Raw genomic sequence first — 20720 nt, forward strand, 5'->3', positions numbered from 1 at the left:
CGAAAGAGGCTCAAAAAATATCTGTATGGAACATTGACATTAAAATTTGAGAAAAATTTAAAAATCTGATGTGTACAGTACATGACTTCCTTGTACGCCTATTAAACAATATAAACACATTTTTTTTTTAATGAAAAGTACATAAAATTGTATTTCATTAATAACTTCTGATTTTTTGTTGTTTTATTGAATTATTTATCGTAAAACGTTTTTTTACAATCAGAGGTTAATAATTACTAATACATCCATATATTTAAATTAAACAAAAAGTTAAAAAAAAGGTGATATCTGATTCGAACCGATGTGCCTTCTCCTTGTAAGATCCAAATATTTCATTAATTAAAATTTTATTTGGCTATAACTCTGGAACTAATGAAAATAAGTACCGTTTATGATATATCGTTAAAAAGTTCTCAATGAGGGCTTATAACTGCAGTTAAATAAAAATCAAAAATCCAATTTTTTTTGGATTTTGAGCTTTTTTGGATACCTTTGGTCCATCCAATTGCAATCAAAATGGGAGGTGCACAACTTGATGTTACAACAGTCCTAAATCCAAAGTTTCAACATCCTTCGGCTTATCGTTTTTTTCTTACATACGCACGTAGTACAGACGTCACGTCGAAACTAGTCAAATTGGATTCAGGGATGGTCAATATAGATAGTTCTGTTGAAATCTGAAAACCGAAATTTTTTGCGGTTACATCGAAAAACGTCCTTGTCTTCGTAAAAGGAAGTAAAAGGAGTGAGATACTTCAATTTTTGTCTAGTGATCGTACAAAATTGAATTTTAATACTATGGAACTAATTATAGTTATTTAAAATGTTACGTTAGTCGAAATTAGCGGCGGGGGATAACATTATGCCTAAACACTATTCAACTGACATCTCAAAAACCCACTGATTAAAATACTTGAAATTTGTCACAAATTTGTGGCTAAATACAGGTGGCGCTTGAGGTGATCCAACATTTGTTTTGGCCATAATTGCTTAGGTTAATAATTATTAGTTTCTTTCCTTATTTTGTTTACTCAGTCTTGTTTGAGACTAACGTAAGAGTATTTTTTTTCTTTAGTTTTGTTGTTTCTTAAGTTAGTAGTACACTGATGGGAATGTACGTAGGATGTGGCGTGGCGACCGCAACTCACATGGTGGTGTCTTCCCTTACGGAGTCAGGAGTTCATGAATATTAGTTTCTTCTGTTTCCGAGTGCGCTATTTGTGTTTCGTCTCAAGAAGGATGATAAAGGAAGACTGACCGTTGAACAGCGCGTAAAGACTATTGTTTTTTAATGAAACGAAAAGTGTGGTGCTTACACAAAGACGGTTTCATGCACATTTTCAAACTTGGTGGTCGTCCTCATTTAAAACAATACGTACGCTTTACAAAAAATTTTATAGTGATGGTACAGTATTTGAAAGGAAGCGCGAACGGCCTGCCAATGTTCTTTCTTCACAGAATGTCGAATCTGTCAGAGCAGCGTTGCTGAGGAGCGTAGACAAATCATCAGCAGCACAACTTGGATTTATAGACAATCTGTGCAGCGAATCTTAAAAACTGATTTGCTTTTGTATCCGTACAGAATAACAGTATTGCCTAAATTAAGGTTGACAACAAACATCAAAGAATGGGATTCGCTGAACGGCCTGTGACCCAAGACCTATTGTTGAACAATGTTTGGTTTTCAGATGAGTTACATTTTCACCACACATTTGGTTGTTAATAAACTAAATGTGTGTTTTTGGGCTTCCGAAAATCCACACGTGCTTCATGAGAAGCACGTGTAGATTTTTATTTTTTTATTTCTGACTGAAGGCTCGTTTCGCCTGTGGTATTCGGCACATTTTATGTCGCTCCTGCTTCGTCCATCTTTAGTAATTCTACTTCCCAAATAATAAAATTCTTCTACCTACATAATCTTTTCTCCTCCTATTTTCACATTCAGTAATCCATCTTCGTTAGTTCTACTACATTTTATTACTTTCCTTTTTTTCTCGTTTTTTTTTCATGCGGTAGTTCTTGCGTAGAACTTCATCCATGCCATTCATTGTTTCTTCTAAATCCTTTTTACTCTCAGTTAGAATTACTATTTCATCAGCAAATCGTAGCATCTTTTCATCTTGTACTGTTACTCCGAATCTAAATTGTTCTTCAACATCATTAACTGCTAGTTCTACGTAAGATTAAAATGTAACGGGGATAGGGAACATCCTTGTCGGACTCCCTTTCTTATGTTCTTCAATTATTACTGTTGCTGTTCGGTTCCTGTAAATGTTAGCAATTGTTCTTTTATCTTTGCATTTGAACCCTAATTTTTTTAAAATGCTGAAATGTCAGCATTTTAAAATTATTTCAGTCTACGTTATCGAATACCTTTTCTAGATCTATAAATGCCAAGTATGTTGGTTTGTTTTTCTTTAATCTTCCTTCTAATATCAATCTGAGGCCTAAAATTGCTTCCCTTGACCCTATACTATTCCTGAAACCAAATTGGTCTTCTCCTAATACTATATCTATGTACACAGCGTTACAATCTTTACGGAATGCTGTATGCTACGTTGGGCTGTTGATATTTCCTTTCTATCGCCATTTTTAAAATTCCCTCCCCACCAATAATATGGGGTATTTTGGGAGGTATCGGCCAAACTTACGGGACTGAAGAGGATGAAAATCTCTCTCTCTCTCTTTTTTTTTTTAGTAAAATATCTTAGAACGGGTAATGAAATTTGTTACATATGTACCCAACAATATCTTTTACAATAAAAATAGGATTGATAACTTCAGAATGGATGCCATTTAGATATTTTAATAGTTAATGGCTCATTCAATAATAGTTTTACCGAATAATATTCTATTATGTAAATTTTTAAATTTTTTATTCTGAACAAAATGACACGTCATTTATTCAAATCGATTGATAAACAGTTGTGATATGGTTAAAATTGTTGAGTATAACGCAAAAGTAATGCGTGAAAACAAGGCATAAAATTGTCAGATTGCTTAATTTCCAGTTTTCACCCCTACAGATAAGCGGGTAACGTGTTACCTGGTCCACATTTATTAGTTATCTTTTATTATCATAAAACAAAACTTAAACACATAAAATTTAATTAAAATTTTTCCTCATAAACAAATTATACAACGGGTTGTTGTGTTGTATTTTGAACATGTAATAACATAGCTGCATCCCTTTAGCTACTGAAGTATTGCCAGACATTCTAGCAACTCTCTCTGGAAACTTATTTCTAGAATTGATTAATAAATTTGTATCTAAAATCGTTTCCTGTTAGTATATCATAAATTTTAAGTCAATAAAATTAAGTCATTTATATTTTTAAAAAAACCCCAATGGTGTATTTGAAATAAAGGTCTGTCAAGGACGAAGGTGGTAAATTTATACAATCTTTCTCACCGGCTTTTGCAATTAAATACGACTATGTGTATTTATGTAATTGTAGCGAATTAACGTATTTTTATTTTATTTATAATTTATGCATTTAAATTATAGACAGTTTATAGATTTATGTACGCGATAATTAATTGTGCACAACTAATTGCATTATTAAACAAATCATACTGATAATGATACCTGCTGTGACTGTTTTGTCATTTTATTTCGGTTCTAAAACTTGATAATCTTGATTTTATTTTTATTTCATTTAACAAAGAGCCTTTAAATCAATGGAAAATGTTGATTTTTTTTTCAATTTCTACACGCAGTTTAATTTTTTTTTCGCTTGTGTGATTAATTCACTACAGAGGATAGTTCGTGTGAATATAAAAATGAAATTTTGTAGCGCATGAAAAATTCAATGCCTTAATGGGATTTCATCTTGGGACTCCCCGGATGAAAAGCCGAGATACTACCACTCCACCACGGAGATCGGCTAAGTGTCGATATTTATTTTTTATTTTTTTATATTTTTTATTAATTTTTCGTTCGTACAAAAAGAAATCCTCGGTATCAATTAAAGAAACAAATAAATACAAAGCATTTTTAATCAGTATTTTTATGTACTTATTCTTTGTGTTTGTGTAATCTTTGTATTACATTTATATTGTATTGTTGTATAATCTTTGTATAAAAATTGTGTATCAAAAGAATTAAAATTAAAAAGATTTTCTAAAAACGTATGTCCTGATTTTTGTTTATATATATATATATATTACATTAAATCCAATGTATATATATATATATATATATATATGCATACACCCGCGTGCGCGTGTGTGTATGTATGGAGGAAGCAATTAATAGTTTCGGAATGTGGTCATTAAAGTAGACAAAAGGAAAAATCTACGAAATTTGTTCTTAACAAGAAAGTGTTAATAAAGGACGAATTGAAGAGCTGTCAAAAACAAATACGTGAAGAGAGAAATTCGGGACTGAATTGTATAGACGAATTAGATTGGTGGGCTATGTATTATGACATTGTTAATTTGATAACCGATAGGTGTGAAGAATAAACCATGGTAGAAGGTTAAGTTTAAAATATATACGTTACTATATGTATGTAGAGTATTTATTGAATATATCAAATTAAAATGCTAGCTAGATTAGATAAAAATGTCGAATAGTATCAAAATATGAAATTAATGATTAACTCTTTAAAATAAAAATACAGCAATATAGAATATAAAATTATGCCGATCTCTGCGGCTGAGTGGTAGCGTCTCGGTCTTTTTATTTGCAGGTCCCGGGTTCGAATCCCGGTTAGGCATGACATTTTTCATACACTACAAAATTTCTATTTCATATTCCCAAGCACACGCTTCGAACTTATCTGGTGAATTAATCTTCCAAAAAAAAGCTGAATTGATGGATTGTTTTCATTTAAAATTTTATTTTTTGCTTCCTTTCAAGTGTGTATCTTTACAACTCCGTTTCGTGTAGATTTTTGTGTTCTAATGTTGTATGCCACTGAAATTTTCCTTTTTTATAATTTTATGATTATTCATTCTTCCTTTCTTTTGATATCTATTTTTTTTTTTTTTTGATTGGTGCAATAATTTTTGATTACTGATTAAAATTAAAAAGAAAATCATATTTGTTTGTTATATATATATATATATATATATATATATATATATTAAAGTCTTGTGATTCCTAACGTAATTTTATTTGGATTTCATTTTTCTATATAAAAGGTTTAAAGTTAAAATGAAATAAAAAAAGGATACATTTTTCGTGCGAAATCCATAAACGTCGTGTTTATTTCTGTAATAATTTTATGTAAATTATATGATTTTATCGATGTACTTGCATACTTTGATTATAAGAACAAAAAACATTTTCTATTATTACATTGTTATTTTGCGTGTCAGTTTTTAGTAAAAAAAAACTCTCGTTTTATATAATTACTCATTAGATTCCTTTTAATTTTATTACTTAATGTGTGGTAGGTAAATTTATATAAGTTTCCGTGACTGAAATTCATTTATGTTTATTAGTTACCTTACATCATGTTAAACTTAAATTATATTCATTTTGTAATGTTTTCTTTTATTATTATTATTATTATTATTTAACGTATTTGTTGTTATATATTTTAAGTTAATAAAATGTTCCCGAAAGAGGTATAAAATATTAATATCAAGGTCATTTAATATCTTACACCTGCTATAAAATTGAGAATCTTGAATATTAAAAGCTACTCTATATTTTTTATATACGAGTATATTTATTTTATATTTCTTGTATTCATTTCCTGTACAGATTTAATAATTTAATTTTTATGTTTCGTTCATGAAAAAGGAATTCTTTATTCTTTTTTTTTTTTTTTTGGTATAATTTAATTTCTTTTCTATAACTTTGTTTAATTTTTTAAAAGGGGTTTTTTTTCATCAGCGGCATCATAAGTTGAAAGACAAAATAAAAAGTAAAATATCGCTCCTGTTAATGCAATTCGTTTTCTAAAGTAAGCAGCCTTTTTTTTATTTCTTATTTCATCTTGTAATATTCTTTTTTTCTTTCCCAACTTTTCTCTCTCACTCCGTCTTTTTCTTTATTTGTTTTTCCGTTTTGTAGTTTTTTTTTTTTGAGAAAATTTAAAACAATGTTTCTAGACTGCTTAAGATTAATATTAGTGAATATTTCTTTCTTTGTCTTACTTATGCTTTGTTTTCCTCAATATTTTTCTGAGGTTTAACGGTTTTTTAACATCTTTTCCTTCTTACCGTAAAATAAATGAACAATAGTTTACTCGGTTTTTTAAAAATTTTTTCCTTGTGAGAAAAAGGTTTTCGAGATTTTTTTTTACGGATTCTGATTCAATTCATTCATATTCCGTTTTCTGTCAATAAATTTAATCTTTAAGAAATAAATCTTTGTCGTAATTTAAATTTAGATTAATATTTTTGTAGGAAAAATAGTAATGTATAATAATGATTATTACCTCTAGATTCTGAATTAAATGAATGTTACTTTTCGTTTATTTTTCTTGATATTAATTTATGTACGGATTTTGCTTAATGAAATTTAATATCTTCTCTCATCAATGCCCAAATTAAATGGTTTTCTTTTTTCATTTTGAGGATAGTTCTTATTAATTAATATGAAATCATAGTCATTTTGTCAAAGTCATTTTTATGTCTATGGAAAATTACTACATGTATGGTTAATTTTTTTAATTTATTTTTTAACTTATAAGAATAAAATAATAGATTAAAATTATGAATATTATAAACTATTGTTTTTAAGAGCTATTTCTGTAGACGTAAACGATCAGATACGGAGATTATAATATTTAAATTAACTATTTGTATTTAAAGAAAAACTAGTAATTTCGTATTTTCACGATAGGAAATTTCAACTAATAGATACAGGAACAGGATCTCTGATACGGTTTACAAGGACCAGGTCACACCAAGTGTGAGCTGACTACGAATTTCATCACTTTCAACTTACGATTCCATATAGGTTGAGATCTATATCTACAGAATCGAAATGGTGATAAAAAAAAAAACAGTACAAAACGAACGGCTCCACCCAAAGGAAAATTTATTGTCCACTTGAACTAGCAGTGGATATTCTGTTATCAATCCCTTGAAAGATCGAGACATTTTTACCGAGATGGGAATAATCAACGTTACTTAAGCTGGAACAATCAACGATTGATCAGCTTTGTACATTGTATAAAAAAAATTATTTTTCGCTAAATTCTTTAAGAAACAGCCTCATTTATCCCTGGAATTGTAATGAAGGTGCAGCAGAATCGATTAAACAGTTTTGAGGATTTATTAAAAAATAATGGGTTTATATGAAAAAAAATGTTTTTATTTTGTAAATTAACAGTATATAACATTTTAATAATCATTACATTTTGAAAATAATATCATCAAGATGGCGGCCGTTAGCAGCAACACATTATTGGAGACGATTTCAGAAGCTACGTATAGCTCGTTTGTACAAAATGCGGGGGTGCAGCGTTATTTTTTTCACTAATCCGCTCTCTTAATTCTGGTAGGATGTGAGGGCGACATTTAAACACCTTTTCTTTCGGATATCCTCAAAGAAAGAATTCACAAATGCCCAAACCGGCCGCGCAGGCCACCCACATCACTCTCAGAGAGAGCAGACAACCGGAGGAAAATTTCTCTCAACACATTGTTGAATTTCGGACTGTGTGTGCTGTTGCCCCATCTTGTTGGCATTACAAGTTTCCCAATCCCTCTTCAACAATATCTTCCTTTCTGGGTTGCAGAAAATTTTGCAACATTATATCTGTCTTTGACGAAATAAATTTAATTATTGATAGTCATATATGTTTTTTGTTCTTTGACGGAGTGCACTTACCCATTTCAGTGATATATGACAAGTGAGTGGTGGGACACGCAAGCGAGTGGTTTATAATACCACGTTTATTCCGCTCGCGTTTTTAACTTAGCTCTAGGAGCTAGTTAGGATACTGGTCGCTAAACTGTTTCGAGGCTCAATAGCTGTTTGTGGCACAGACATTCGCTCTTATGCTTTAGGGCGACCGAATGGGGTGGTAGCGGGAGAAATGTCAAGCAAACCAAACCCAAGAAATCAGCATGCCTTGGAGCAGAACGTCTTTGTGATCGCTGCTCTCACCAGCTGATTATTTCTGGTGTTCTGATGGACATACGCCGGTTATATGTACCTCTTCTTAGTGTTCTACCGGTTTCCTCCAACTGTTTATCCCGGAATCGAATTGTGTCCGCAGTAGGAACGGCATTGTTGTGTGGAATGTTGAACCGTCGCCGAAATGCTCTTTGCGTCGCGATTACAGACCGGTTGTTTTCAAAATACGTAAACACAGGAAAGCCACGACGTGCTCAGGTCCAAACCATGTTGGTTATTGAAATGGGGTCACCGACGAAACAGAGGGAGACCACGTGCATCTGCTACCCCCACCACTGCCTGAGCATTGATCCCTTCTAACCGTTTAATGGGTTCTGCCGCACTCTGTATATGTATCCACCTTAATAATCACATCATCTAGTCCACCATTGGTGGTGATAATTATAATCTACTAAATTAAAATATATTTTTACCGATAATCTATTATTCCTTTAAATCTTGGGAAAAACTTTTGACATTTATCCTTATATTAATTATACCCTTATTTTTAAATTTATTTACGTAAATTTTAAAAATACAGGTTATCTATGGGGGTAAGTGTTTTTTCCCATTTTTATAAACTTAATTAAAAATGTTATATAGCAGATTTCCAATAAATATGTATGTATAAGAATTTTTCGTCCGCTTTACCGGACGCAAATCTAAACAAATTTTGACGTAACTTGTTGTTTGGGTCATTAAACCTATTGGGAATAGAGCCTTATTGATTTTAAAGCGAATCGGCTCACAAAAATCGAAGTTAGAACCAAAATTGGGATTTTTGGATACATTTTCAGTTTTTTCGTTCTACTGTGCGCAGTTTTTAACCGATTTTGATAAAACTTTGAAGGATGATGTAAACCTAGTAGAAGTAGAACCCTATCTATTTTCAAGCGAATCCCGGTTATCAGGAACCAGAGTTACAGGGACATAAACGGGGTTGTTTTATTACGTTTTCAAGGTTAACTAAAACCGAAAATCTGCCTTCTGACACGCTTAGTGCGACAGAGTTTTTAATGTTTTTATAACTTATTTAGTTTGAATTTATATTTTCGTATAAAATGTAATATAAATTTTTGTGTGAAAAAATATTTCGTAAGGAACGTATAAATTAAAATTACAGACCCCATGTTTTGTTATTGCGATGACGAGTTGATGTTTTATTAAAGTTGCTTTATGTTTCTAAGATATTCCAATTTCTTACCGTAAAATAAATCTAATATCTTAGCTTTTTTTTTTATTTTTACATAACTTATAAGTTACTTAAATCTAAATAATTATATGTCTTTATGTTCTTCCCAGTTAGTCATAAAAATTATTTATTTCTTTTTTAAACAGCAGGAAGGTGTATAAAACATTGTTATAGATTAAAAAAAAAAAAACAAATTACATTTCTGGTTAGGGAAACAAGAATATTAACTAGATTTTAAGGAAGCAATTGTATTCATGAATTACTGATTGGATATCTCAAACTAAGAGGGAAGTAGAAAGATAAAAATGTCACAAAGATGCTAGGGAAATTTAGAATCCTGAAGGATGTTGAGTGTTCTGAATGAAACAAGGAGCCAATTACTACAGAGTACAAAAAGAAAGAAGGACGCAGAATAGGTATTCATGCGTAATTGAAACTCATCGTAGTCATCGTAATTAAAACTCGTAGTTATACTGTCTACTTGATAACGATTTTAATTGACTCTGTTTACTTTTTCTTTATTCTTATGTTAGGTTATTATATAATCCATGACTTTCCTCTGTTTCGTTTGAATGGATATTGGACTAGCTTAATTAGATAGTATTATGATGCAAAGACTCAAAAAAAAATTTCAAATCACTGAACATGATCAATTTGTACCAATAAGAATAAAACTCTAGAAGTTGATTTAAAGAATTTTAAATGTTTCATAAAAATTGATAAATTAAATTAAAAATTACCTTATTATATGCTATATGTTTTTTCTTGTTTACATATTGTTTTAAAAGAAAATGTTTCGATCCAAAGCGAAAATTTTTTAATACAATATTTTATCGCTCTTTTAATTCACCTGGTTCATTTTTTAAGTATAAATGTTAACAAGGGATTAAATACCATCAACAAGATTTTGTTTAATGTAATGGAGAAGAGAATACTGAAGTAGATGTATTGACTAAATGGCATAATAAGAATTTTTAAAAAGAAGTAAATAATAAGGGGGTGTGTACTCATCCTGTAATTTTATTATAGCTATATTTTATAATAATCCGTACTTCAGTTGGCACGGACAAAACATAATCGAAACATAGAAATGTTTCTACTAAAATAGTTAAAGATGTAGAAGTTACTGGATGATGCATTAGAAAGCGGGTGAGGGCAAGATAAAGCGATCAAGTGAAAATTGCGGGAGTGTTGATTAAAAAAAAATTTTAGTTGCGAAATGTGCTAAAAAGAGAACAGTTGAAAAAACCGAATGGCCGGAACACAAAGAGAAAAGGATGATTTTTCATGTAAGATTGTACTGTCTTCCTGATTTGTCATGATTTCATCTAGTCATTCATTGTCTAACCAATTATTAAAAAAAAAAAATTCATAAAGTCGACCTGCCACCATAAAAAACATAATTTTAGCGCTTGTGGTTTTCGTATCATCATCAGCAGATAGAAAATATTTACGTTGTTTTTATGAAATATTTGTATTCCTCTTTATCATAAATAAAAATAAAATTATAGATAAATTAATGTTAATAAATTATCCAGCCATTATTTATTGTAAACTACTGGGTCAGGAAAGTAGAATCAAACTGCTACAGACTAAGCACATTTATGACATGTTACATTTTATGAATAAAAGGAACAATTGTAAAAGTTAAATAAATTATATGCTATATTTAAATTTGCAGAAGTTTACCTATTTGCAGTATTTTTACATGTTACGTTTGAAATAAGTGCCTTACACAGCATTGCAGTTTCTTGCTCGAGTGATACTACTGAGAGTCACTTCACGCAAAACTTTACTGTCAGTACTGTCGATCTCTTGTTAAATGTTCCCTTACAGCTCATTGATAGTGGAAGGGGGGGAGCATTTGATTCTTAATCTTGTATCCTTTAGATAGCCCTGAAGAAAAGAATTGCAACTTGAGAAATTTATCCTTTTTCTGTTTAGCCTCCGGAACCACCGTAAGGTATTATTTCAGAGGATAAATGAGGAGGATACGTAAATGAAGTCTAATCTTGTAAAATCGACCGTTCCTGAGATGTGTGGTTAATTGAAACCCAACCACCAAAGAATACCGGTATCCACGATCTAGTATTCAAATTTGTATAAAAGTAACTCCCTTTACTAGGATTTGAACCTTAAAACTCTCGACTTCGAAATCAGCTGATTTGCAATGACGAGTTAATCTCAAGGCCAGCCCGCTGGGCAACTTGACTAATTTGGGTTACGTGAAGACCACTGCCCTGTGTTAACAGTTTTGTTCTGTGACAGCCGCATGGACGTGTACTAGTAATTCTTTTGATATGCGGCAAATTGCTCCATCTTGTTTCAAGAAGCCGTACACCGATCTTCTCATCGTGAATTAGGCGGTCAAGCATCCGGTAAGGGTTTTCAGTCATCCAATCAGTACCTGGTCGTCTGTCAGTTAACGTGCTCAGATAATTGAAATCGTACTTCATCTGATGTGAAATACAACATAGGGTCTATTTTTCCATCGACTTTGTTTTTGAGAAGCCACTCGCAGTAATTAAGACGCTTCGGTTTGTCTGTTCACATAAGGTGTACACGATACGATTTCAAATTAAAATCATGAAGAATCTTACGGCAAGATATGTATTTTTACGACACCTTTTGATAACTTAAGTATTGATTTTTTCGGACTAGGAGAAAGTATTCTTTGAGTAGCAACTATGATCTCTGGAGTCTTAACAGAACGTCGTCTATTTCTTTTTGTGTTTGAAACAGGCCCTGTTGTAGGTTCTTTTTAACTCAAGTCTTTTCTTAGACACTGTCATTCGGAAATTTTTTCTTTAATATCTGACGCATTTTTTAAAAGATCCAGAATACAAATAAGGTTCCAGTGCAGCAATTCTTTCTTCGATATAGGTAAAGCAATTTAGAAAAACACAACTGCTAAGAAAAAAAAACTACAATGCATTTAAGCCGTTGTTTACAACGGACAGAAATAGACCAACTCACCGGGTTGGTCTAGTAGTCAACTCGTCATCGCACATCAGCTGATTTCAAGGAAGATCTAAGGTTCTCAAATCCTAGTAAAGGCAATTACTTTTATACGGATTTGAATACTAGGTTGTGGACACCGGTATTCTTTGGTGGCAGGGTTTCAATTAACCACACATCTCAGGAATAGTCGAACTGAAACTGTATAAGAATATACTTCATTTACACTCATATATATCATCCTCTGAAGTAATACCTTACGGCGGTTTCCGAGTCTCAACAGAAAAAAATGAACATACACGAACAATAGTGGTAATGTAGGATTAATATAAGGAATTGTATAATTAATATTTTGATGGCATTTAAAAAATTTACTAGAACATTCTATGTAAAACTTTTATCTAAACACACAACAAATAATTTATATATATATATATATTTTATACAGTTTACGTAATAAATTAAAGAAGGATCAATTTGTCTTCGAAAATTATATTTTGTATTGCAGCCTAGTAATTTATTATTGGAGTACATTAATCGGGTATAATATAAAACATTAATGCACGAAATTAATATATTTCCATAGAAATCATCAATGCGGAAATAGTGGTCGTTCGTCGTTTTGAGTTTTGTGTATATTAGATTAAGTCAAGTAATGAATGTCATTTGGAAATATCTCTCGAATAACTACCACATAACGTTTCCTCACATTCATTTTAATTGCAGTATATTATGCGGTTTGGCATCGTAGATTTATTAATTTAGCGCATATAACTGGTGATATTTTTAATGATAATGTGGTTGAATAAAGAAATTTAAGAACTCCTGAAATCTGTCAGACTTTTGTCTGAATACTTCAGATAATAATATACGTTTACTTAACGATCGAGATATTGACGGAACCACTTCACATTCTACTTCAGTTATATATAATATTTGTATAAATAAATGTGTGTATATTTATGCACACGCGCGGATATTCAGATTTAAAAATATTTTACTATGTTTTGTTCGTGTAGGTAGAAGTATATAATTGTGTTACTACATTTTTGAAAGTTTTTTCGTGTTTTTTTTTAATTTTAAATTGTAATATATAAAATTTGTTTTTCTGATTTACACTCGCCTTGTTTTGGTTATGTAACTGCTTATAAGCGTGGGATTTTTACGATCTTTAATTATGTTTCTATTTATTACATGTCGTACTCAAAGAATTTAATACGCATTCGTTTGTCTTTACTCTCTATTCTATTGTATTTACTTCTTTCGTATTTTGTTGAAAATTTGATTGCTATTTCATCTTCCACACGCCTTTTTGATAGTCGTAACATTTGGACGATAATGACCCATCCGGTTTTTCACCTTTGTATATATAAAAATGGATATTTATATGGATTTTTTCCTGATGATAACATGAAGGCCGAAAGCACCTTCATTATGTTATTGGCGTTTATGTTATAAACGCGCATTTTTATAAACATTTGTTGTTGAATAAAAACATTGACTTTTTTATTATTATTATTATTTTTGTGTGATTTCTACGTTCTAATTACTTATATCTTTTAATAAAATATTAATGAAAAAGAAGTTTATGAATTATCTTTTATTACATATTCTAAATTAGATGCAAAAAGAAAAAAAAATTGACCGAATGGGAATAACCGCTTTGAAGAATAACGAACATAAAGTTTAATAATTTATAATTATTAATACAATTTCTTTGACGTTTCATATTAACGGATAGTGTATGTTACCGTGAAAGACTGAAGTTAGAAAATAACCATATTCTCCGGTGAATGTCGACACATACCAAACACGTCGGTGAAAGACCGAAATATTTAATTATATTATTATATATTCGGACCTTCGACGATATATATCAATAAACACAAATAAGCTCTGGTGGGGGTCGAAACGATAATTAGAAATTAAATAAATTCACCCAGTATCAGTCTCTAAGGTAAATTGATTACGAGAAATCCTCGTTAAAAACAAAAAAAAAAGTTTAAATTTAAGCTAAATATACCTACCGTTCGTTAACCTCATTTAATTTAATTATAGTTATATTTATATTTTATATTTAAATTAATTAAATTTATGCCATATATAATGTATGTTCGCTTCGCTCGCTAACCTCGAGGTTCGACGAGATTAGGCGAGGTTCGCTCGCTAACCTCGTCTAATTAACATTAAACATACAATTTATGTATGTTATTCTCCAACATTGGAGGCGATCCATCAAATTCACCTCATTTGTAAAGAAATATAATCAAATTTTCAGCATTTTGTAAATTGAAAGGGCCAATCATGGTGTACAGAATTTGTTAATTGCATGGATGAACGATAACGATACAAGTAAAAGGTCAGATGATTTGCCCTTTATTCAATTTTTTTATAAAAATATTTTTATTCAACTTTCATGCTGAACGTCGACATATACCGGCGAAGGTTCAAATAAGCAAATATTTTGGTCTTTCACTGACGTATATGGTAATATCGACATTGCCAGATATCGGTCTTTCATGGTGATATTACACCTTTTAAGCTTCGTGTGAGAAGTTTGACATTAATAAAAAGTATAAACATCATATTATTTAATTGTATTTTACGATATTAAAATAAATATTTCTTGCGGAGATTCCGGGTTCAAATCCCGATCAGGCTTGGCATCTTTTCATATACTACCAATTTTCACCGGGCTAATGAACATAATTGTTGATGCGCGCTCCTTCATCACGAAAAATTGTATTGTATACAATAATAATGATGCTGTTACGTGAAGGTAACAGATTAATAAAATCGATTTATATTGAATAAAATAACAACTTTGAAGACGTTAATTGATAATTAGAGTGCTTTTTAAATATACGTTAAACTAATATGCAGAAAATTGAGGTTTGTTTATTTAAAAACTCATCAAGAGAGTAATATTATTTCTGTAAAAGGAAAACTTTTAATTTAATTTTAAATAAATTGGTCGGAAGTTTTTGTTGATTGTTTGTTAAATTTATTTAAAATAGCGACTGAAGGATAATTTTGTTCTTCACAATGACTGAATAGAAGTGTTATACACTGTAACACGAAATCAGTTCTGTTGTTTAGTTTGATTCAAATGGTTTTTTTTTTCATTACTTCAGTAAAAATTGGAAAAAAAAATGTATAAAGTAATTTTATTATTTTTTAAATCTTTATATCAAGGCTTATTGTATTCAGAATTCTACTCGTGTAGCTTTAACTAAAAGTGTAGTTGAATTTCTATTCAATATCACGTTTTTTACTGAATAATTTACCTATCCTACCTACATATTCTTTATTATATTTTATGCATTTACGTAGTAAGTATTGCAATTTACAATTAAGATTGTTTTATTAAAATATTTAACTAAACTTCTAATTATTATTTATTCACTCATACTATACGAATAGTCTAATGAAATTTAGAAAATAAAAAAAATTTCACCCTTTTTACTTCCTTCTATGAAGTAAAGGAAGTACTGTAACCGCGAAAAATTTCGGTTTTCACAACATACTTTGTTAATCAACGATGTGTAGCGTTCGTGGACGATATCTTCTTTGGACGTTTAGAAAAAAGAATTCTACTTGAGCATTTACTTGTAAACTTCATTAGCGGTTTTCTCTTAATGTGAGAATTAGTGATCTTATTCTTTGGAATATGCCACGTAAAACTGTCTGTGAGAGAAGGGATGTTCTCGTTGGTCAATTCCCGCCTTTTTCAAAGCCCGCTTCTGGGACTAATTGATAGTTATGGCGAAGTACAATTTTAGAGAAAAATGAAGACTTTTAATATAATTTATGCTCGTTTTGATGACTTTCGAAGACTTTTTGCATCGGAAAAAGCTTCGTCAAAAGGCGATATACTGATGATATACGAATTATTGACGGAATAAACCCAATCGGCTATAGTTATATAGCACTGTAGTCTGGATCAGATTTTTGTGGAGAGCTTTTACTCGCAATCTGGTGTCATAGCAGAGTTTTGGTAGATTAAGGTTGAAATATTACAGGAGCTCAACATTTGAGGAAAACTCTTTGTTCCGTTGGACTTCAAATGTTCAAGAATTCATCGTTATAGTGGATTACCTGATCACTCTCAATCGTTTTATTTACCGATTTATATTCCATTTGTGCTCCTTGAAAGGATTCAATCTTGTCTTATTGATTCCATTAGCTATGATATTCTTTGGCGTTAGAATGACATTCTCACGTAACCGTTTGTAGCATTACCTGGTATATTTTCCACGTAAGGGTCAGTTTTGGATGTACAAGTAATTCACGACTGTACATAGGTCAGAAGGGATGGAAATTTTATTGTCAAATACTTGATACTCTCCGGTTATCAATTTTTAGGAACAGTTAGGAATTGACTTTCAGACATATCATCTTCCAAATGAACCCTCATGTTCTTTTTTAGAGCAGTCTTTTTTATTTTATTTTTTTTGCAAAATTCCTTATGTAGGAGGAGTTGCTGAATGCTCTTATTTTACCATGTCGCGTTCCCCTAGTTTCTGCAAGCAGAATCTATCTGAAGTTCGCAGTCAATAGTACACTGATACCTCCCTTTACCCTATTGTTACCCATGATGTCTAAAGGTTCTGCTTAAGCATCAAAATCTCCTTTATGCCCCTTAATATTCTAATCACAGACGAATTTACAATCACAGCGCATTTGAGCCATGCGTCAAAGTATCAATCAATATTTCGCATCGAATTTGAACAATAAAACGATGGAGAAAGTGGTCTGGAGTCGTTTTTTAAAATACATCATTATTCATTACAAATAATTGAGATTTACGATTTTTTATAAACGAATTTGTTCTCCCCTTGCCTTTAAATTAAATATTTTTGAAAAACGGTGCTTCTTTCAAGAAGCACAAGTAAATTCATAATAACAATTTTCACAACTGTAATTCCACTTTCTGAGGTAATTTTTTCATATAAAAATTTTGCTTCTCCTTTTATCTCTTTATAGATGGAGTTTTCCAGAATCCTTCTTAGTTAGTGTTTATGTTATAAAAATAATGTACCGTCCAAATTTTATCTACCTCGATTAAGCGGTTTGAATTATAGTTAGTCATGCGATGAGTCAGTCAGTCAAGATGTTTATTTATAAATACACAGATTTATAATTTTTAAAGTTTAAATCTTCATTCTCTAAACTGCTGTATTTTGTGTAAAATTTTACTATAATGTTAACTAATGCGTCTTAACGAATATTTTGATTAATTATAACCTGTTGTAAAACTCTTTATCTTTTATTCGTTCATGGAGATCTCATACTTTTTTTAATACAAGGCTGTAGTATTGTTGAAGGTGACATGTTATCTTATTTGGGATGGTAAACTTTTTAATAATTTTACATTATTATTATTATTATTATTATTATTATTATTATTATTACTGCTTCCACTTATTTATAACTTATTATAGACGTAACACGTAGCTTTTAACATTGTAATCGTCCGTGTACTGAAGATGAACAAGTTCAAAATAACTACAGGAAACGGCCGTCCTCAATTAATAAAACATGAATTATACGACAGGCTTAATTAAAACATAATGAGATTTAACAGTTCTTTATTCTGTTAAAATTTTAAAACCGGCAAATTTTTACTTGTTATGATAGATAAATTTTTATTTTAATTTATATATCATGAATGGCTTGTGCTATTTTTCTTATTTATGATAAATCACATCTATGATAAATTGAATTAACGAAAAACAAATCTGATGTGGACAGCACATGACTTCCTTGTACGCCTGTTAAATTAAATTTACACATTTTTAAAAGTACACAAAATTTTATTTCACTAATAACCTCTGATTTTGTTTTTATTGTAATTACCCAATTATTATTTATTGTAAATTTTTTATAATTAGAAGTTAATAATTATTAATAAATCAATATATTTAAATTTAAAAAAAAAAATTAAATTGTAAGATCGGAATATTTCATTAATTAAAGTTTTATTCAACTATAACTCTAGAACCAATGAAAATAAGTACCACTTATGATCATCGTTGAAAAGCTCTCAATGAGGGCTTATTATTGCAGTTAAGAAAAAGTCCAAAATCCAAATGTTTTTTTGATTTTGGACTTTTTTGGTCATTTTTGGTCAAATCGATTGCAATCAAAATGGGAGGTGCACAACTAGATGTTACAACAGTCCTAAATCTAAAATTTCAACATTTTATGGCTAATCGTATTTTAGTTATGCGAGATACATACGTACAGACGTCACGCCGAAACTAGTCAAAATAGATTCAGGGATGGTCAAAATGGATATTTCCGTTGAAATATGAAAACTGACATTTTTCTCGATAAAAAACTAATTAATTATTGATAATTGATTTAAAATGTTTCATATATTTTATTTAAATTCGATCAGTATAGATTTTCTTTAGGCTTTGTATTTATTCGACATAAAGTAAAAATCGCACAAAAGATTCTTTAAGTTCTGATGATAATATATTTCTTTACTTAAGTTCATTTTTTACCACAATAAAGTCAAAAGAATGAAGTAAGTATGTTTTAGTCGTTATTTTAACATTATTAAGTCAGAACAGGATACATCGATTTTAATGAATTAGGTAACAAATGATTTGTTTCAGTTGGTCACGTAACAGTTGAATAAGTGACGATATTATATTTGTTAAAAATTAAGTTGGATAATACACGTCATTTTTTCAAGCCTAAAAATCAATATTTTAAATGTGATATAAAAATGCTTTAAAAAAGTATTTATATATATATATATCTATATAGCATTATCATGATAATTTCAGCTGTTTCGATCCATTGCAGGATGAAGGTTTCTTCAGTACGTTTCCAACTAATACGGTCTTGTGCGATCTTCTATCAATTCGGTCCAGTGTACTTGATAATATCATCAAACCAACGAGCCTTTAGCCTTTTTCATGGGCATTTAACATCTAGTGATGTCCATTCAAGTGCTGATTTGTCCATCTCCATCAATTCTTCTTGCTACATGACCTGTCCATCGCAATTTTCATGATGATATCATATACTTTCGTTCGTTCTGTGATCCATTTACAGATCTTCCTATTTCGTCTGGTAACTCCATACATACATCGTCCCATGTATCTGTAATGATAGAACGGTTAATGCCCAAATTTCGTTTCCATAGGTAAGAAATCGCAAGATGCATTGATAGAAAATTTTCTTTTTCAGGTAAAAGTTGAGTTTGTTCTTGAAAACGATGTTAAGTCTCCCGAATCCCTTCCGTTAACTCACCTTTCATTTTCTTTGATTGTATCACCCTCATTTGAAAGCCGTTGGCCAAGATTTGTGATCTTCCTGTGATTCCAATGATCTATCTGTTTGAGTTCTTCTCCAGTTACAAAAATTTTTTATTCCTCGACAAACCTGTTTGAACATGAGCTGACTCTTTTTAAGGTTTATTCATAGACCATAGGGTTTGCCAGCCACCTGCAGTTCCTTTATGTGTCTGTGTAGTTTTTCTGGCTCTTGGGAGAAAAGAATTAGGTCATCTGTGAATCTCAGGTGGTTTAGATATGCGCCGTTTATTCGTAAATATACTTTTAAAATGTGTGATTTATTAAAAAAATAATCAGGAATAATAATAAAAAACATTATTAAATATGCAACACGAGTAAAGTGAAATTAAATAATAATTTTGGGGAAAATATTCAACATAGTGGGAGAGTTATACTATTTAGGTAGTTAAATTATAAAGGGTGGACGAACTAATGTAATCATCGAAAGCAGATTGGTGTAAGTAAGTACAGAAAACTTATATGCAAAAAAGGGAATTTACTGCTATATTTAATTTACTAGTATAGATTTAAGAATCGGAAAAATTTTGAAAATATTGTTTTCGAGTGTTTTGGAAGTTATTATGTAGATAAGAACAATAACAGTGCGGCAAGGAAAATAATAGAGAGTTCTTTGAAATGTGTATTACCGAGATGATTGATAGAATTCGTAATAAAGCAATCTTAAGGTGAATATGAGAAGAGAGAAATTTGTGATAGAATCTTGTGAAAAGACAAAAACTAGATTGATGGGATATACATACCGACATATTGTCCGAAGACCTCAGGGAGATTCAAGAACGGATATAGTTTTTATTTTGCAGCACGCAATACTGGTTTATACTTAATCTTGAAATAACATTAAGTTTTAGTTCAGATATTATCCACCAGATAGCAGCGGCCTTGGCAAGAAAAAGTCAGGAGGGGATAAATCAGGAGACTGAGGGAGACACAACTACTTCAAAATCAGTTTTTCATGAAAACTGATACAAGAATGTTATAGTGTTTGGCTGTATGAGCCGCAGCATTGTCCCGCTAAAACCACGTGTACTTTTGCCGGTTTGCAGATATAGTGTTTTACAAATTGTTGCACCATCTGCATGGAGCGCTCACTGTTCTCTGTGCCATGAAAGAATGTCATGAAGATTTGCCTTCGTGACATTGCACACCAAATACC

General features: G+C 30.7%; 1 protein-coding gene across 3 annotated transcripts in view; it reads left to right on the plus strand.

Moving 5' to 3' along the window:
• The window catches only part of Dys (Dystrophin), a 1915508-nt gene that overhangs the window by 775987 nt on the left and 1118801 nt on the right, over positions 1-20720 (plus strand). The window lies entirely within an intron of this gene.

The sequence above is a fragment of the Lycorma delicatula genome, chromosome 7 (genome assembly GCF_047948215.1).
Source record: "Lycorma delicatula isolate Av1 chromosome 7, ASM4794821v1, whole genome shotgun sequence".
NCBI lineage: Eukaryota > Metazoa > Arthropoda > Insecta > Hemiptera > Fulgoridae > Lycorma > Lycorma delicatula.